The following is a 6,506-nucleotide window of genomic DNA, read 5'->3' on the forward strand; positions in this document are numbered from 1 at the left end:
TATGCTGTAAACTTATTGGTTAGTTGATTCCATGTGACCTGTGGTGGCCATCTTAAATTCAGTTTTCTACAGTGGTTGAGACTGGGTGCTCAACATGTACTTGCTGGTTTTTTAAGGTTAATAAAGCCTAGCTTTTGAAAGGCAATCTACTCTTTATTTCAGAGGGCTCCAGAAACTGGAAGGGCCGTTCGTCAGAGGCTCATAAGGACTCAGTTCTAGGCCCCTCGGATGGAATGGTGGCTGTGATTCGAACAGCGCCCTCCGGTTCGTTGTAAGCCTATGAAGGCCTCGATGATTGTAAATAGTGTACAGCTCGATTGTAAATAAAAAGTTTTCTTTATTTTCAAACAAGTGCTTCCTTCCAGCATGACAAAGTAATGGTAACAGAAATTATAACGAACAAACTAACAGATAACTGTCTGGCAACCCGGCAAAACAAACCAAACCATAACAAACAAACACAGCAGGTGTGGACGGCCTTAAATCCGGAAAAAGAGACGTCTTAGCACCTCCCTCTACTGGTGACCCCTTGATGGAGACCGACTCCTCTTACGAGGTCGGCCCCTTCCCTCCCTGCAGCTCCTCCGTAATTGGACCCCAGTGGCTGCGTCAAGGCTGGGGGATGCCTGCGGAGTGTCTGGAAGCGCTGAAGCCCCTGGGGGACGGCCTGGACGACCTCTGGGCTTGGAGGTCCCGCAAGCAGGCTGCTCCAACTGGGCATGTCTACTAGCAGTCTGCCACGCAGGTGGTGGCAGCTGCTCTGCTGACGTGCCAGCGGTGGCATCAGGACTGCTCACATGCAGAGAGAGGGCACCTGCACCGTGGTCGGCTGAAACACTAGCACTCTGACGGGGCCGCACAGGATCATACGCCACAATCGACTGCTCCACAGATTCATGGCCTGCTGTGGTGCTGCAAGGGCCTGTGGTGATCCTGCTTGATGCAGCTAGGGTGGCAGCAGAGAGTGTTCGCGTGGCCTCAGTTTGCGTGTGGACGAGGCCAGCAAGTGACTGCATGGCAGCAGTGAGGACCTGCGTGGCAGGTGCCAGTGATTGGGAAAAGCCATGGGCAGTCCTTTCCACTGCTTTGGACAAGGCCTGGACAGACCTTTCCACTGCCTCGGACAAGCCCTGGACAGACCTTTCCACTGCCTCGGACAAGCCCTGGACAGACCTTTCCATTGCTGGGCCGAAGCCCTCGACAGACCTTTCCATTGCTGCCCCAAAGTCCAGCACACTCTTTCCCAGTGTGTCGATCGACTCAGGCATCCTCCCCACTGCAGCCATCAGCTCAGTGTGCCTGAGCCGGGCCTGGGCGCTCATCTCGGCAAGGCTACGCACCTCCTCTGCACTCTGTGCAGCAGTCATGGTGGCCTGCCTCGCCCTCCGGGGAGACGGCCCCCGAGCATCCCTGCCCCCCGCGCGTTGCTGCAGGCCGCTGGTTCCTGCAACTGGCTCCTCATCAGAGCCCCCCCTCCCCTCAAGGGAACTACTATCCCCAGTCTCCAGATGCGGTGGCTCCCCTGAGGCTGGCACGAATGGTCCGGCTTCCTCCTGGTCATCGCCTCCCAAGGCACTGGCACTGGCAGCTTGAGGGGCCGGTTCCCGAGCTGGTGATGCAGCTTCTGAAAGCAGGGAGGTTGAAGAGTGGCTTTAGCAAAAGGACAGTTTGGCAGCAAGTGATGCAACAGTGCGGCAATGCTATGACATGGCTCCACATTGAGAAAGCATGCTGGCGGGGGAAACAACTGGAAGGTGACAGCTGTAATAGTAGAGAACCTTACCATCGCTGTGGACAATGGGGTCAGCAGCTGCAGTGGTGACAGGACCACTCAGGCGTCCTCCCACAATCTGGTGGACTATCTCCTCGAGATCCGTCAGAGGCTCCAGTTGAGGACAGCCTCCTCCGGTGCGAAGCTGCTCCTTGCGGTTTCTCGCCAGCTTGGCCTGCAGGGCAAAGGACGGGAAGTGATGTTACATGATGCCCTGAGTTATGATCTCATGCCCCCCATGGTGGAACAGCCCTTACATGATGCCCTGGGTTAGCATCTCATGCCCCCCATGGTAGAACAGCCCTTACATGATGCCCTGAGTCAAATGTGCATGTGTGTGACCAGAAAGGGCCATGGGTGCTTGCTGACAGATGGCCAGTGGGGCATAGCGCACCCTGTAGCCATAAAGTCAGGTGCTAATGGAGGGATGCATAAGTTTACATTAACTCCACTCACCCTCACGACCCGAGTGAGGTCGTTGAATTTCTTCCTGCACTGCACAGGGCTCCTGGTCGCCATGCTGCTGGAGTTGACCCTCTGAGAAACATCCCTCCAAGCTCGTCGGTAGTTCTTATGATTAGGCCTCCTGCCATTGTCGGGGTCGATGACATCTCGCCGGCGCTCCACTGCGGCCATCAATTCCTCCAGAGACTCATTGGTGAAGTGCTCTGCTCTCTGCCTCACCCTCTCCATATGCTCCAAGTTTTTTGCGCCAGAGAAGGGCCTGCGCCGATTTGCAGGCCTACAAGGCGCAGACTGTGGATGCTGGAGCTGCCTGACCCACCCCTTTAAGAGCTGGCCGGCACCTGGAAGTCTCGTGGTCATGGGTAATTGAGAGCACCTGCGCTGCGGCTGGACGCCCCGATATTGAGTTGCGCCGGCATGTTAGCGCCTTAGGTGCCCCGTGTAATGCCTGAACTCGTGCCTCAATCACCTTTGGGGCACTGCAACCCAATATCGCACGAGGTGTCGATAAGTTGCGTCTGGCTATAAAATTTGCGCTCTGCCAATTCTAACGCCCCAAGCAGGGCTATACCCAATTTCTAGGCCATAGACTCTTACACCACAGAAGAAGGCCATTCAGCCCACTGTGCCTGTGACAGCTCTTTGAACAAGCTTTCCAATTAGTTCCACTCCTCTGCTCTTTCACCAGGGCCCTATAAATATTTCCTTTTCAAATATATATCCAATTCCCTTTTGAAAGTTACTACTGAATCGGATTCCACCACCTTTTCAGGCTGTGCATTCCAGAGCATAACAATTTGCTGCATAAAACACATTCTCATCATCTCCCCCTTGTTTCTTTTGCCAATTATCTTAAATCTGCATCTTTAGTGAACAACCCTCCTGTCAGTGGAGTCTGTTTCTTCCTATCTACTCTATCAAAACCCTTCATAATTTTGAACGCCTCTATTAAATCTCCCCTTAACATTCTCTGCTCTAAGGAGAACAATCCCAGCGACAATAGTCTCTCCACATTACCAAAGTACGTCACCCTGGTACCATTTTAGTAAATCTCCTTTGTACCTTCTGCAAGGCCATTAAAAAATGTATTTTACGAACCATTTAATATTTTGTAATAAATAGATAATGTAACCAGGGATTCACCGGAGAGCAACCAAATTGTAAGTTGCGGCAATATATTTTGTTTTATTTGTTCCGGGGATGTGGGCATCGCTGGCAAGTCCAGCATTTATTGCCCATCCCTAGTTGCCTTTGAGAAGATGGTGGTGAGCCGCCTTTTTGAACCGCTGCTGTCCGTATGGTGAAGGTACTTCCACAGTGCTGTTAGGTAGGGAGTTCCAGGATTTTGACCGAGCGAAAATGAAGGATCAGCAATATACTTCCAAGACAGGATGGTGTGTAACTTGAAGGGAAACTTGGAGGTGATGGTGTTCCCATGCGCCTGCTGCCCTTGTCCTTCTAGGTGGTAGTGTCGGGAGTGGTGAGAGCGGCGGTACACTGAGCATTTAAACTCACTTTCGCGGGCTTTTTTACAGAGGCTTACAAATCTCACAGACCGGAGGCGGTGTTCCAGAACCACATCACGATTCAAAATGCGACATGGGCAGGAGGAAGCAGCTGATTGGGTGAGTACGGCCAGGTGAGTATTTATACTTCTCCATAGTTTGGCAGTTAAGGTTCATAGTTCATAAAGTTTAGAAGGTCTTAATTTTGTGGTTATAGTTTCTAAGGTCTCTGTTGTGTAGCGGGGAGTGCTAGGAAACAAGGGCCTTTGAGTATATCATTTAATTGTAGTATAATTGGTGGTATTGATTTAATTTAAATTAATTAAAGGGTAAGTCATGGCAGCAAAGCTCAGTCCCGTGGCATGCACCTCCTGCATTATGTGGGAAATCAGAGACACTTCCTGTGTCCCTGACGACCATGTTTGCGGGAAGTGTATCCAGCTGCAGCTACTGGCAGACCACATTGCGGCATTGGAGCTGTGAATGGATACATACTGCAGCATTCACAATGCTGAGGACGTCATGGATAGCACATTTAATCAGTTGGTCACACTGCAGGTAAAGGCTGCGCAGGCAGGAAGGGAATGGGTGACCACCAGGCAGAGTAGTAGGTGCAGGCAGGTAGTGCAGGGGTCCCCTGTGACCATCCCCCTCTCAAACAGACATACTGCTTTGGATATTGTTGGGGAGGATGGATTATCAGGAGAAGGCAGCAGCAACCAACTTCCTGGCACCATAGGTGGTTCTGCTGCACAGGACGGGAGGAAAAAGAGCAGGAGAGCTATAGTGATCGGGGATTCTATTGTAAGGGGAATAGATAGGCGTTTCTGCAGCCACAAACAAGTCTCCAGGATTGTATGTTGCCTCACAGGCGCAAGGGTTAAGGATGCCTCGGAGCGGCTGCAGTGCATTCTGGAGGGGGAGGGTGAACAGCCAGTTGTCGGGGGGAAGATAGGTACCAATAATATAGGTAGGAAACGGGATGAGGTCCTAAAAGCTGAATATAGGGAGTTAGGAGGTAAATTAAAAAATAGGACCTCAAAGTTAGTCATCTCAGGTTTGCTACCAGTGCCACGTGCCAGTCAGAGTAGAAATAGAAGGATATTTCAGATGAATACATGGCTAGAAGAATGGTGCAAGGGGGAGAGATTCAAATTCCTGGGACATTGGAACCGGTTCAGGGGGAGGTGGGACCAGTACAAACTGGATGGTTTGCACCTGGGCAGGACCGGGACCGATGTCCTAGGGGGAGTGTTTGCTAGTGCTGTTGGGGCGGGTTTAAACTTAAATGGCAGGGGGTTGGGAACCTGTGCATGGAGGCAGAGGAAAGGGAAGCAAGGATAGAAGCAAAAGACAGGAAGGAGAAAAGCAAAAGTGGAAGTCAGAGAAATCAAGGGTGTAAATCAAACATGGCCAACGTAAACAATAATTCTAAAAGGACTAAGAGTGTTAAAAAAAACAAGCCTGAAGGCTTTGTGTCTTAATGCGAGAAGCATTCAAAATAAGGTGGATGAATTAGCTGCACAAATAGATGTAAACAGATATGATATCATTGGGATTACGGAGACATGGCTCCAGGGTGACCAAGGCTGGGAATTCAACATCCAGGGGTATTCAATATTCAGGAAGGACGGCCAAAAACGAAAAGGAGGTGGGGTAGCATTGCTGGTTAAAGAGGAGATTAACACAATATTAAGGAAGTATATTAGCTCTGATGATGTGGAATCTGTATGGGTAGAGCGGAGAAATACCAAGGGGCAGAAAATGTTAGTGGGAGTTGTATACAGACCCCCAAACAGTAATGCTGAGGTTGGGGATGGCATTAAATGGGAAATTAGAGATGCGTGCAATAAGGGCACAGCAGTTAGCATGGGTGACTTTAATCTACATATAGATTGGTCTAACCAAATTAGTAAGAACATTGTGGAAGAGGAATTCCTAGAGTGTATACGGGATGGTTTCCTGGACCAATATGTCGAGGAACCAACTAGAGATCAGGCCATCTTAGACTGGGTATTATGTGATGAGAAAGGATTAATTAGCAATCTTGTTGTGCGAGGCCACTTGGGGAGGAGCGATCATAATATGATAGAATTCTTCATTAAGATGGAGAGTGAAGTAGTTGATTCAGAGGCTTGGGTACTGAATTTAAATAAAGGAAACTACAATGGTATGAGGTGCGAGTTGGCTAGGATGGATTTGGGAATGTTACTTAAAGGGTTGATGGTGAATAGGCAATGGCAAACATTTAAAAATTGCATGGTTGAACTACAGAATTTGTTCATCCCTGTTTGGCATAAAAATAAAACAAAAAAGTTGACTCAACCGTGCCTAACAAGGGAAATTAGGGATAGCATAAGATCCAAGGAGAGGACATATAAATTGGCCAGAAAAAGCAGCAAACCTGGGGATTGGGAGCAGTTTAGAATTCAGCAAAGGAGGACAAAAGGATTAATTAAGAGGCGGGAAATAGAGTATGAGAGTAAGCTTTCAGGAAACATAAAAACTGACTGTAAAAGCTTCTATAGATATGTGAAGAGAAAAAGGTTGGTAAAGTCAAGCATAGGTCGCTTGCAGTCAGAATCAGGGAAATTTATAATGGGGAACAAAGACATGGCAGACAAATTAAATACATACTTTGGTTCTGTCTTCAAAAAGGAGGACACAAATAAACTCCCAGAGATGTCGGGGAACATAGGGAGTAATGAGAGGGAGGAACTGAATGAAATCAGTATTTGTAGGGAAATGGTTTAAGGGACATTGAC

The 6,506-nt window shown here is 49.1% G+C and overlaps 1 pseudogene; it reads left to right on the forward strand.

Annotated features, from left to right (window-relative positions):
- The first annotated feature begins 4,077 nt into the window (after window positions 1-4,077).
- On the forward strand, window positions 4,078-5,085 carry LOC147111566 (uncharacterized; annotated as a pseudogene).
- Window positions 5,086-6,506: the final 1,421 nt, after the last annotated feature.

The sequence above is a fragment of the Somniosus microcephalus genome, chromosome 10, assembly GCF_052327205.1.
Source record: "Somniosus microcephalus isolate GS21.2 chromosome 10, FLI_Smic_1.0, whole genome shotgun sequence".
In the NCBI taxonomy this organism is placed as follows: domain Eukaryota; kingdom Metazoa; phylum Chordata; class Chondrichthyes; order Squaliformes; family Somniosidae; genus Somniosus; species Somniosus microcephalus.